The 13,785-nt window shown below is 31.1% G+C and overlaps 1 protein-coding gene across 10 annotated transcripts in view; it reads right to left on the bottom strand.

Moving 5' to 3' along the window:
- LOC148629431 (adhesion G protein-coupled receptor L2-like) overlaps nt 1-13,785 on the bottom strand; it is a 57,852-nt gene that overhangs the window by 42,063 nt on the left and 2,004 nt on the right. For 2 of the 10 annotated variants that reach the window (XM_088551016.1, XM_088551020.1), the window contains exon 1: nt 4,931-5,190. The gene's annotated coding sequence lies outside the window, so the exon portion shown is untranslated. The other 8 variants (XM_088550970.1, XM_088550998.1, XM_088550911.1 and 5 more) reach the window with 7 other exon arrangements.

Genomic DNA, 13,785 nt, shown 5'->3' with positions numbered 1-13,785 from the left:
CTGCAATTCAGATTTTTTGTGATTTAAAAAAGAAATCTAGCAATAGCTAGTAATGTAGGTTTGGTTTTTACACCACTCACATTACTCACAATAATATAACACAACAATAATTTCTGAATTTATAGTATATATGCACACAAAAATTCAACTAAAAACACATATTTTGTAAAGTAACTTCCTTAAGCAAAGATTTTGTAGCCTGGCAAGATTAAAATTACTCTTCTTTGTAGTATAAGATAGATGTCCCTTAAATTATGATATAACAATACAGACAATTCATATATTGATCACTGTCTACAAATTAAGCAAAAAATCAGAACTAAATAGGTTACATAAATAATTAAGTAACACTATTACCTTATGAAGGTTTGATTATGTTCCAGACATAATATAATCCCCAATATAGTATTACAACAATTTCAATTTTCTTTCTATAGAAAATAACAAAATGTCTCATATATCATGAACCAGAAGAGGGATAGCAATGTTCTTTGATAGTGGTATATAATCAATGTAATAAAATGTCCCCAAAACTAAAAAAAACTAGAAACTAGAAATTAATTAAGCATAAAATTTGGTGATACACAGTAATTCAGAGTTTCCCCATTATACTGGATTACAGCTGTTGAATTTACATATTTCAATTAAATGTGGGATACACAAGAGTAGGTGCCTATAGATGGTGTTGCTTATTGGTACTGGTTCCCTGTAGGTATATCTTACCAGTAATGAGTTTGCACTTCCACATCAGTGTACTTAGAGGGTTACAGCTCTTTGTCTGAATGCATTAACTTATGCACGATCCCTTCCTTAATTAAACACCTATAAAAATGTCCTAGTCAAAATATAAAGGTAACAAAACTGCTAGACATACCTTAATTTCCCAATGAAATCAAAGGTAAATCCAGTCAAGTTTAAAGCATTAAACATATAGACAATCTTTACAGACTTAAGCAATGAAGCTTAGCTTTATTGTTTCTCCACCATTAGGCTAGACACTCATAGCATCTTAATTACCTATTAACCTACTAAAGATGATGACATTAATATTGATGGGTACTTCTTCCAGTTACTTGATGCTTCACATAAAATTTTCTTCTTCCCTGACCTTAGATGGATGTGATAATAGTTGTTTGTTTTTTTTTAATTCAAATATAAGAAAATGTTTATGAATGCAAATTAAAAATGACAAGAAAGAAAGAGTATTGATAAAAGGTAAGTGTCATTTAACATCTTGTGCAGTACATATTAATATGTTAAATGTACTGACCAGCACTATATCAAAAAAATAATGTGAAGAAAAAACATGGCATCTAAATTCTAACCAAGGACTCCTGTGAACATATAATGAGAATACCGGTAATTTCATAATAGTTTGGAAACAACTTTTAAACCATTATCTTGTGAATCCTTTCAAAGTAAGAAGAAAATATTTCTTTAAAGAGGGAGAATTTTTCTATTGATTTTTTAGTTCCAATCTTATTTTACAAGTCTCACAGGGAAGCCTTATTACTCAAAATTAGCTATCTCAACAATTTAATGACAGATCACAGAAAATTTCTATCCAATTAACACTAGTCTCTCATATCTGACACTCAGTCAGGTCTAAAAGGATTTACTCAGATTAAAAAAAAAGACTCTTAAAGTGGTCTCAGAGGGCACATAACTTCATATTTGCGAGTCATAAGCGTGACAATAGGACATATTCAGTCACATTTATTTATCAATGGCACTACTGTAAAATATTGTGGAATAAAAAGGTTACTTAAAAATGAAAGTGGAAAAAATAACTTTCACAAAAGAAATCTAAGTTACCAGCATATGCAATGTTTCATCATTCACATATGTCTTTACCCACTGGCCATTTGCCTGAGTCAAGTAAAATTAGTACAAATCAAATCAAAATTGGTTTACTTACATAGAAAAAAAGTTGAAATTTAGGTTTGGCATAGCAGCTTAACATTTTTTGGCAAAGACTGTGCTCATAAACAGTTGCATTAAACCATTAAAGTGTAAAGTTTAAGAATATAAACGAAGTTCATCATACCTGAATTCTATACTTTATAAATACACCAGCATTATATAACATTGATTATTTGCATGTTTATTTTCCAAACCATAATGCTGAATTTATACCTTTCAAAGATTGGTTTAATGCCTCTTTTCATTCAAAGGCCTAACTCATACTTTAGGACAGTTGGAAGATGCTTATTTGAGACTTAATACTTTTATTTTTTTTTTAAATTTCAATGAGTATAATAAACTAGGCACTGTCAGGGAAAATGGATTGACATTTTAAAGGAAACACAGTAATATGGTTAACATTTTTTTGTAGTTGTTTGTATGTGTAACTTTTTCTAGAAGAACTATATACTTTCTTACTCTAAACACACCTATCGTTCTAGCAATTTACCTATCTTTGAAAAAAGATTATTGCCCTTTTTGAATTGAAAGAAGAGTATGGTTACCAGTATATGTTAATATGTTCTGAATGATAAAGTAAATGTTTAGCTATTCTTCATCAATCAAGCAAATAATTACCATGTACAATAAGACTGGTCTTAACTGAACTCCTATTGGACAGTAAAATGTGTTTGGTTTAGACAGGTGTTCAGTATATTCAGGGTTAAGAATACATTAAAACTGATATGAAGGGACTTCAAAAAGTGTCCAGTAAAGACAGGTGTTCAGTTTATTCAGGGTTTGGTTTAGACTGGTTCACTGTATAATTAAATTTAATTAATTTCATGAAATTTGAATTTGAATTTCCCAAAATAAAATTTAAGTAAAAGACATAAAAAAAACATTTAAAAATGTCGTTTTCATTAGAAACTCAGCTAATTTATTCATCAATCTCAATCAAAGTGTGAATTCGGTCAACCCTTCAGGAAAGTAATAGGTGCCTGAGATTCTATTGTTATCTTGAAATGAGTATTGTCGCATTTTTCGTTAAAGTAGTGAAAGAGATTTCCACTGACACCGGTTGCTGTAACAATCCCAGCACAACAAACAATCACCATAAAATCTGTCATCATTATTATGTAAAATCACATTACTATTGGGAGTTCCCTATTAAAGTGAATAAGTGCAGTTTTGAATACAGTCAAAACCAATATTTAGCAATTTCTAAATCTTGGTTGAAATCAAACACCAGTACTTTTTTAAGAAGCTAAGAATAGTTCATAATTTTTTTCAAATAAATCTTATTCAGAAGCAGTCACAGAGCTTTAAGAAAACTATCGTAACTAAAAAGAGTGTTCCAATAAAAGCTTTACATGCTGATTCGGCAAAATATAATGGATTTATAGTCAAATCTGAAACGTTAGAAAAATCTTCTTTCTAAATTAACAAAAGAACAGTGTTCCAACGTCCTTCACCACAATTTTTTATTTCAATTAGAGACACTGAAGGCATGGTTCACATATATCACATCCATATAGGGTATGTAAGTCTCGTCACGTGACTCCATGATTTCATGAGGATGGGTCATCATCTCTCATTCAAATGCATAGAGATTCGTCATTAACATAGCATTGAGTTCAATGTTAAAAGCAAAATACATTTTTGTGAAAAAATATTAATAAAAAAATGACAAATATCTAGTTCTATTGAATAAAAATGTTAAGAAAAGCATAGAAATAGAAGATTTTGCATAGTGATACAGCGGTTTCATTTCCCGGAAGTGAACAAAAAAATGCAGACCGGCCTTTGGATTTCAATACATTCTACATCTAAATTCCGGAAAGAAAACTGAAACTAGAACGAGACTTACAAATCCTACTGCCACTGACAAAAATTAGAAATTTTCTAAATTCAAGAAATATTGTTGTATTTACCAATTTTGCAATCTAATTAACAATTTGTCAAGAGACAACTAAAATGTTACTCTCATAAAAGCTCTATCAAAACCGGAGCATGAAAAAATGTGTTAGAGCATTTACAAGACAACTTTAGAAAGATTTTCGCTATCAAAGGTCTGTTTCTCTTCGAAAAGTGATTGTACAGAATTTTGAGAATAAAAAAAGATGAAGGTGTAAGAACACCATGTCTACAATAACCATATCCTGGGACTCCACCGCTTAGCAAATTAAAATATAAAATAAAACAAACTGTATTCAGAACAAGAAGAGTCATATAAGCTATTACAGGGGAAATAAAATTTCCAAAATCTGCTCATTCAACACTACTATGATATCTCACACAGTCTCAACTGACAGAAAAGTCTTCTTAACAGCACATGTGACATCAAGCTTGACTTCAGTATTTCTACCACAATGATCACAACAAACAAATGTTCCATATTGAGAAAACAGAAAAATGAATTCACATTTAATTCTTTCCATCATAACATTTTCATCCACAGGGACAACTCCTATGTAGAGAAAATTTACCCTTGGTTATACTAACAAGATAAAATAAAAGTTACAAATGCTACCTTATCTTATATGGGAAAAACAACATTATAGTGGTATAGTTCACCTTAAAACAGAGTTCCATATAAACTCAGCTGATAACCTATATTTACATATGGCTGAAGGATTAAAAGATTTGGCTCTTACAGATATCAAAAGGTAAATAAAACATGTTGTAGACAAAACAGATAATTTTAACAAACCAATACAAAATTTAATGTAAAATAACTTACAAATGAACAATAAATGTCTCCTTCTTCAAGGGTACAAACTACCAGCAGTGACACTGCTGTTTTTAAAGAAGTTTGTATTGACCTGTTTGTAAACATAGTTTTGGTCACCTTCTGTAAATAAGTCTATAACCACTTAAGGCCAAAAAGTACAATGCGAAATATCACTAGGACCACTTACCGTCACTTCAATTAAAGTTATGTCCTTACAGTGAAATATAAAGTCATAAATTATAAAGTAAACTGTTTCCCCTTACGTTCACGGCTTAGTGTAGGTGTTATATTTACCTGTAATGAATGAATCACCTATCGAAATTCTATCAATAATACTGACAGGTAACTCCTGTTATCATGCCTTATACTGTCTATGGCCAGCGGTCATTCAAATCACGTTATACATTAATATATCCTCCTCTGTTTAAATACATTAGTTACAATTTCCAGAATCCTCTCTCACCTGACCAAATTTTACCTGTGACATAAATTTTTGGAGATTTATAATGCAATATAAATGGATCATGATTTGGTTGAATACACAGTGTTTGACTTCACCCATCCAAAAAGGTACTGTTAAAATACCAATGTCTTGTTTAAATATGGGTGTGTTGTAATTACACAAACCAATATCTAGCTAATAATAGGATAAAATATGCACAAATACAATAAAAAAGGATTTTATAATAATCAGACAAGTTTATAAATAGCAAATGTTCTATATTCGTGACTATTTTTTCCAAAATGGAGTAGAAAGTCAAAAATCATTACAGTGATATAAGAAGAAAACTATGAAAAGACTAAAAAAATAAACTGATTAAAATACTTTCCCTGTTACATGTCAATCCAATATTTATGGATTAATGGAAATACCATGAGACTAAATATAGATGATTTCAGCTTACAACAAATCTCACTATGCCCTAGAGTTAAAAAACTTGTGAATTCTAGAATGCCAAAAACTTAAAAGAACAATGAACTAGGTTTGCACTTCCAAACCTTTAAAGTTTTCTGTGAAGATGAATACATTTTGTTCATTAGGTACAACTCTTAATAGTTTTCCTTGAGCATTCAAAACATAGACATTACATGTAATATCCAACTAAAAACTTTGAAATACATGCATAGCATTTCTATAAAAACAAAGGTTAATCATCATAACTTCCTCAACTTACCTTAGTTACCTGGGTATACTTAGAGGAATAGCTTTAGTTCCCGTGTTACCAATATTCTAAAACTTCTTCAAACAACTATCTCATAACCTGAAAAAGTGAAAGAAGTGAAAACTACAACATGACTCAAATGTTCAACAAAAGCTGTAAAGAACAATTTATACAGACTATTCAGACACTACCTTATATGCCAATTAATACAACAATGGGTACCAAACAAGAACAAACACTCAATATGTCAATAATTAAAGATAAATTTATGAAACTTGATCACAAATTTTTCATCTTTACAAAATTTTAAAACAGATGCCAATAATTCATTGATTTCACATATAACAAACCTTTTAATAGCTGTATTTATGAAAAAACGAAAACAATAATTTGTAAAACTTCATCATTTTTACATTAACATATGAATATTTTTGACTGTCAGAAGTTAATTCACTGTGTAATTAAGGCATTATGATTTTATGAGTTTTAATGCCAATCCTTAAGTCTATTCCATTATCTCATTTACATACAGATCCTCTTACACTATTAACCACATTATGGATTACCGATATACTATCATTTAAAAAAAAATACTGAGATAGTTACGAAAATATCTTTCCATTTTTAAAACATTAAATGAATTAAAGTAAGTAGGATGACTATGATATTGTTACTATAATTCCAAGCTTTTCCAGATACAATGTAAACAGTTATTTCTATCAAAAATAGGAGTAATTTTTAAAAAGACTAGAGACATGGAACAATGCAAAGTCTTTTTATCATGTATTTTAATTAGTACAAAAAAACTGACGAATAGTTAAATTCGAATGTAATTCTTCATTTCAAAACAAATTGTTGATTTATAACAAGAACATTCATATCAATTCCAAATATGTGATAAAGACTTAAATTGGTACCCGGAGTCCTTACAGAATACCTGTAAGGGGCGGCTGTGCAAGATCCACAAGAATAGTCAAGACAGCGAAAAAACCCACAGCAGCATTAAGATACTAGGAGTGGGAGGAGTAGGATTTCTCACATCCAATAAATTATATTATTGACTAATATTCCAATATTAGCCTACATATGATCAAAACTGACAATTTAATACAAAATACAAAAGTGGGTCAATACAGGATTTAGCCTTCCAATACGGCTTTTACCTGTCCAATACGTCATATTGGCCTGGTAAAATCCATATTGGCCTGGTAAAATCCATATTGGCCTAAGCCAATATGACGTATTGGACTAGTTGGTCAATAACTGTATAATTGTGTTAGGTTTTCCAAATTGGCCGAGTTCTTGGTCCTCGACTAGCAATAACTAAGCCAATAAGGAAAACCTTATGCAATAATTCTATAACACTAAACAAACTCCAGAATATTAGTCCCAGCTTAAATTAAATTACAATTAGTAGGACCTGTTTTATGCGTCAAATACATTAAACTTATCAATGAAGGTATTGGAAAACATAAAATCACTATGTATGTTAACTGTTAACTATAAAAGGTGATTAAAAACAACAGCTTTTCCTGTAATTAACTTTTTATCAGTTGTTCAATGAACTACCAGTAATTAATTACTTGTCAGATAATAATAGCAACAGACTAAAGACTATTGCAGAGGTCGAGATATCAGTTTTGTGATAAGAGGTATAATAACTAAATAAGTTATGGGTTTTTAAACAAATGTCCATATGGATATGTTGTCCATTTCAATACAATGTAAATAGAAACTTCATACTATGATAACTGGATTATAATCATATCAGTGGAGGTAGACATAAAATCAATGTCACAATACAGGAAACAGCTGGGCAATTCACAATGTAATTGATATCACCATTATTAGCCATACCTTATACAAACATAAACTCTAGAGATTATTTCACCTTTTGTTCCCTAAAATCACAAGTTTTTTTATATCAACTTAAAAACAGCAAAATTGCTCCTAAATATTACAGATGTAGATTAGGTAACATAAATGCTAATGAAAGAGCTTCAGAGAAGAAAGAAGTATTCAGACCATAAAACTGCTGCCCAATATTCTTTTGAATACTGAAGTATCCATTGATCACAATTTTAAAACATGTGACAATGAAAATACAATTAATTTCAAGTATTCAAAATCCAAAATTTGGATGACTCATCATCAGATAAAATAACATGAGATTCAATTATTACTTTGAACCACATTTAACATAAATGTGTTTTTTTCCAACTAGCAATTTAAAGTAATTATTTTACACAATGAATTATGAAGTAACAAAACAAGTTACAGCTTTAAGTGAGTACACTGTATATCTCAACCTTTTTGAAATTTAAATCCTATTTTAAAGTATTATTTTCTGTAAGAATCAGACAGTAGGTGAATTGTAGTTAGATAAAAAGCACAAAATTCTTTCCATGAAATCTTATTCAAAATGTTATCTGAAATGCATAAATGGCATTCATTTCTTTTTTAAATGTCAATAATTTGATAAATTTGGTAAAAATTATATGAAAGAGTAATCAAGGGAACCAAGGTTATAGCGGTAATCAAAAGAATGTAATCCAGGGACAGAGACCTGACATGGAAAACAGACATACACAACAAAGAACAAAAAGTAACTAAAATCATACATACAAAGTAACAAAAGCAAATGAGAAACTCGGACTCCACTAAAAACTGGGAGCATGGACCAGGTGCACCGGTAGGTCCTCTGCTTTTCTAGAAACACCCGCCGAGTTGCTCATAAAAAGTCAAGTACGGGGTAGACAAACGAGGAAAGGAAAACTATGACCCATTGAATAAATCAGTTTCCATGGTGCAGATGGATACACAGTAACAATACACGAGTTCATGATGACGACCATAAAACCTATGTAGTGATGACTTCAATCTTGTAGCAACATAACCCTGTTCCAGAAGCCAATTTGTTAGAGTTCTAGCACGATACAAAAGTCTGCATAGTTTCGGCAAGTTCTGGCATAATGTATGAGTTGTGATATGAACACTCCATATGCAGGTGTTGAAGGGATGTTGCCACAGATAAAAGGAAAGTTGACAATTTGAATGAAAAGTCATCATGTTTGTCGTAAAGTTTGGTCAATAGTTTTCCTTTACCATTGATTTCTAAGTGTAGGTCAAGATATGAGGCTGACCTTACACTATCTGTAGTATCATTTATCTCAAGTTCTTTGGGGTAGATGTGATGTATCAAATCCCTGAAATTAAGATTTTTTAAAGATAATATTTCATCTATATAGCGGAAACTGAGATTAAAGAATCTAGCCAAATGATATTCTTTCTTTCAGATCAAATCAGCTATAAAGTCTGCCTCATAAGAGTGAAGGAAAAGATCAGCAAGTAAAGGAGCACAATTTGTTCCCATTGGAATGCCGACCATTTGTTGAAAACCACGTCCACCACACTGGACAAATATGTTATCGATTAAAAATTCCAGCATTTTGTAAACATCTTCCTCTGTCTATTTAGAAGATGATTTGGAATTATTTCTTACAAAGTATGATGAATCTCTAACAAGAACTATGAAATTCATCAAAGAATGATAACTCATATTTCCCCTATCATTCTACTGTAACATTTTCTAAGGTCTCACTAACCACTTCCGGGTCAAATGGCCACCCCCCTATGTAGTACCAAAAACACACTGAACCTAGACATATGCATTGTAAGTGCATTATTTGTGTGTATTATGATTAAAAGTAGTCAAAATAAAGCTGAGAATGTGTACTTTAAAATCATATATGTAATTAACTACAAAAATGTATGAATATTGTTTACATGTGTGAGTAATTTGCCTCCATGCTGTCAGTTAGCAGAACAGGTAAAAATGTGGATTTTCAATGTTATTTATTCAAGTAAATTTTGTGAAGAATTTCTGCGGACATTGTACCATTAGCATAATGACTTTGGAAGCCTTATTTTCCAAGCTTCACAACGGTAACTTTAAGATGTCATTTGTCCTGGGAATTCACAGTGAGACTTTGAAAATTACTTTTTTAACATGTAAAGTAATGGAAACGTTAGAAGTGGTTAGTGAGACCTAATTCAAACTATGTGCCTATATTTTGTACATTGTCAAATTTATGTGTTTTTTTCTAAACATGATTTATTATTTACAATTTTGCCTAATTTTTGCTGTAATACAAGTTAAAGCACAAAAGACTTGTTACTTTATTCCTTTAACATGACATAGACCTACAGATATGAAGTCAGTAAATGATGCATGGTAGCTAAAATTGAAATAGCTGAACAAATATCATGTGAAAGTGAATTTTTGCCTATACATATGTATTATTTAAGCCAAATTTTTAATATTATCGACACCTTATGCAATAGATACCTTTTTTTAAAATGGTGCAAACTGGTACTGTAATTCGTGGATACAATGTTTCATGGTTGGGGGAAGAAATACAAGTTTGTGGATTTTTAAAACTCCTATTTTTAAGGTTTTCTGTATACACATCGATGGAAATCTCCTTTTCGTTGGAAACAAAATTATGTGGTTTGGCCTATCCACGAAGACCACAACAATAAGCTCCATGGAGCCTAAATTGCTCACCTGGTTGAATATTGCCTTTCAAAGGCAATAAATTTAACAAGAAGTTGTCCAACAATTTTGACTCAAAAAGTCTTTGGTAGGACTTACCATAAGGATCATTTCAACAATTGAAAGTTTCTTAAAATCTGTCATAGTTTTCAAGTTATTGACTGAAAACTGAAAAAAAACGTTTTTTTCCCCTTTCAAGGACAATAACGCTTACAAGAGTTGCCTGACAACTTTTATCCCTGAAGACTTCGGTAGTCCTCATAATAAGGATAATTTCAGCTAATGAAATAATTTGGCTAAACCTAACAGTTTCGGAGATGAATGCGAAAAGCTCTCTCTGACCCTTATGTTCTATTTTTAGTAACAGTGGCCATGTTTGTCCATGGATCAAAAATCCCCACATCAGTTCTATTCATGATACACCAAAGAACATTCATACAAAGTAAGGTTTCAATTGGTCCAGTAGTGTCAGAGGAGAAGATTTTTGAAACAAAAATTAAAAGTAGCAAAAAAATGTCAAAAAAGGGCAATACATGTAACTCCAACATGGCCTAGGTCTCACTAACCACTTCTAACGTTTCCATTACTTTACATGTTAAACTAGTAATTTTCAATGTTTCACTGTGAATTCCCAGGACAAATGACACCTTAAAGTTGCATACCATTGCAAAGCTTGGAAAATAAGGCTTTCAAAATCATTACTCTAATGGTACAATGTCCGTAGTAATTTTTCACAATATGATACACCAAGGATCATTCATACTAAGTAAGGTTTCAATTGGTCCAGTGTTGACAGAGGAGAAGATTTTTGAAACAAAAATTAAAAGTAGCAAAAAAATGTCAAAAAAGGGCAATAACTCCAACATGGCCTAGGTCTCACTAACCACTTCCAACGTTTCCATTACTTTACATGTTAAACTAGTAATTTTCAATGTTTCACTGTGAATTCCCAGGACAAATGACACCTTAAAAGTTGCATACCATTGCAAAGCTTGGAAAATAAGGCTTTCAAAATCATTACTCTAATGGTACAATGTCCGTAGAAATTCTTCACAATATTTACTTGAATAAAAAATACTGAAAATCAACATTTTTACCATTTCTGCTAACTGACAGCATGCAGGCAAATTACTAACAAATGTGAACAATATTCATACACTTTTGTAGTAAATTACATATATGATTTTAAAGTACACATTCTCAGCTTTATTTTGACTACTTTTAATCAGAATACACACAAATAATGCATTTACAATGCATAGGTCTAGGTTCAGTGTGTTTTTGGTACTACATAGTGGGGTGGCCATTTGACCCGGAAATGGTTAGTGAGACCCTAACAGATTAAAACCAAAATTTAACCAGATAGATCTCATCATGCTGAACACTTTTACCCTTCATCAGAATTTAGCTAAACCAAATGGTTTTTGGCCTTTGGTGAAGTGAGCTAAAAATTGCTCCATGAAAAATAGTACTTTCACAGTAAAAGGTTATTTGGTATTTTTTAAACATACACATACCAATTGTGAAGAGTAATTGACTATTCATGACCATATAGCAAATCACAAGATAATAAATGTTTGTGAACCTCTCAGCTGTAGTATTTTAATATAGAGTTAAGATTCTCTCTTTACCTGCAAATACTATTTACCAATACCTCTAGAAATTCCAGCATCTCTGAAATAGTCAAGATACTATAAGTCTGCACTTTTAAAAATCAACAACATTCTGATAGTATTTGCTTAACATGACTTTTTTCAACAAACATTAATGGAAAATGACTTGAGCTGGATAAGCTCCTTATGGGGCACTTTTTTTTACTTTTTTTATACATTTCATTTTAAAGAAATGATATCACATGTTTTCTTTTATTTGTTAAAACTTTTCATTCAGGATCACCTCATCCTGGTTGACAACTCCAACTGTGAAACTAAGCAAAGCATAAATAGATGGCTATCTTTTGGATGTATCTTTTATATATTCCAGAGAATGTATAATTTCATAAGTTGTGTTTTATGATAAAATAGGCACCTTCCTCAACAGCCTAGCAAAAAATTACAAAAAGCAAGTTAACTGAAGACATTAACAAATCATCTCACTACATCTACTAGATTAAGAAGTGTCCATATTTTCAGAAAAGAGAATTTGTAGATTGTTGAAAAGTACAGTCCGGGGAGAAGAAAATGATCGGCAAATCCTTAAGCCTCATACAAATATTGCTGAAATTTTTCAACAATAGTCGATACCCTAACTACTGTTAAGTGTACAGAGCGTTTACACTAAAACATAATGTTTCTCATTTCTATATTTTTTCTCAATGGGTTCTTTCAGAAATCTTCAATCACTCTTCAGTTTAACTGTCCTCGCCATCAGAACAGTAAAACTCATTCATTTAAACACAACGATATATCCGTTCTATATATTTAAAATCAATCACATACAATGTGAAACGAACTCAATAGGCTTTATCTTAACCCTTAATAGAAACTTCTCACTGAGTGTGCTCAGTCAGTTACTCAATAGCACATTTATTGAAACTAAATGAACAAAATATTATAATAAATTCTATGTTTACTAAATTCTTATAAAACACAATTAACTAAATGGTTTCTATACATTGACCATCACTCAGCATAAAACATTACCAAATGCTAAATACTACTTCTCTTTAGAAGTACAAAAAAAACTGTATTACTTAATATAACACAATAAAATTTACATCAAAATTAAGACGATGTCGATCGCTATGCAAGACTTTCATCAAAGCTATGTGATCGCAAGATCAAGAAGAGAACAAACTAACTAAGGGGGTTTTTAACGTCCTTGACTACCCTGTCGGGTTTCACATGGATGGCAGAACAAACCACTGATTGCAATGCCTTTTATATGCCCAGGTCACATGATTTAACCATATGACTGGATCAATCCATTAATGCCAAAGGCGTGTTTACAAATTATCAGCCATTCCAATGTATTTAAAATGATGGGTTTTACCCCTGTCAAATTAACTAGTCCAAATTATCACATGCAAACAATACAGCTGAGTACCAATTTAAACATATAAAAATGTTACTACATGTACTTTAATAACTACATACTTTATATTGCAACAATAGCCTCACTTTAATAACACATTTATGTAGTACTGTATAAAGAATGAACTACATCTAAATCTCTAGCGATGGTTAGTGTAATTGTTTACTTAACAGATTAATGGGATCCACTGTATTTTGCAGACCATAGCTGTCCTATAATTTGTTTTAATTTAAACACAATTGAGAACAATATATCTGACAGCTGATCATAAATGTTCAATTTCATTACACTACACTACTGTCAACACAAATTTTAATATCTACACTCACCACAGTGGAGATACAGTGGAATTCACTTACTGGAACTCAGATGGCTCGAACACCTGGGATTTCTCTATC

Source organism: Perna viridis, chromosome 1, assembly GCF_037379345.1.
Source record: "Perna viridis isolate PV_CMFRI_1.1 ecotype Kerala chromosome 1, ASM3737934v1, whole genome shotgun sequence".
Lineage (NCBI taxonomy): Eukaryota > Metazoa > Mollusca > Bivalvia > Mytilida > Mytilidae > Perna > Perna viridis.
The sequence above is the reverse complement of the archived record's forward strand: the minus strand, read 5'-3'. Positions and strand labels throughout refer to the sequence as shown.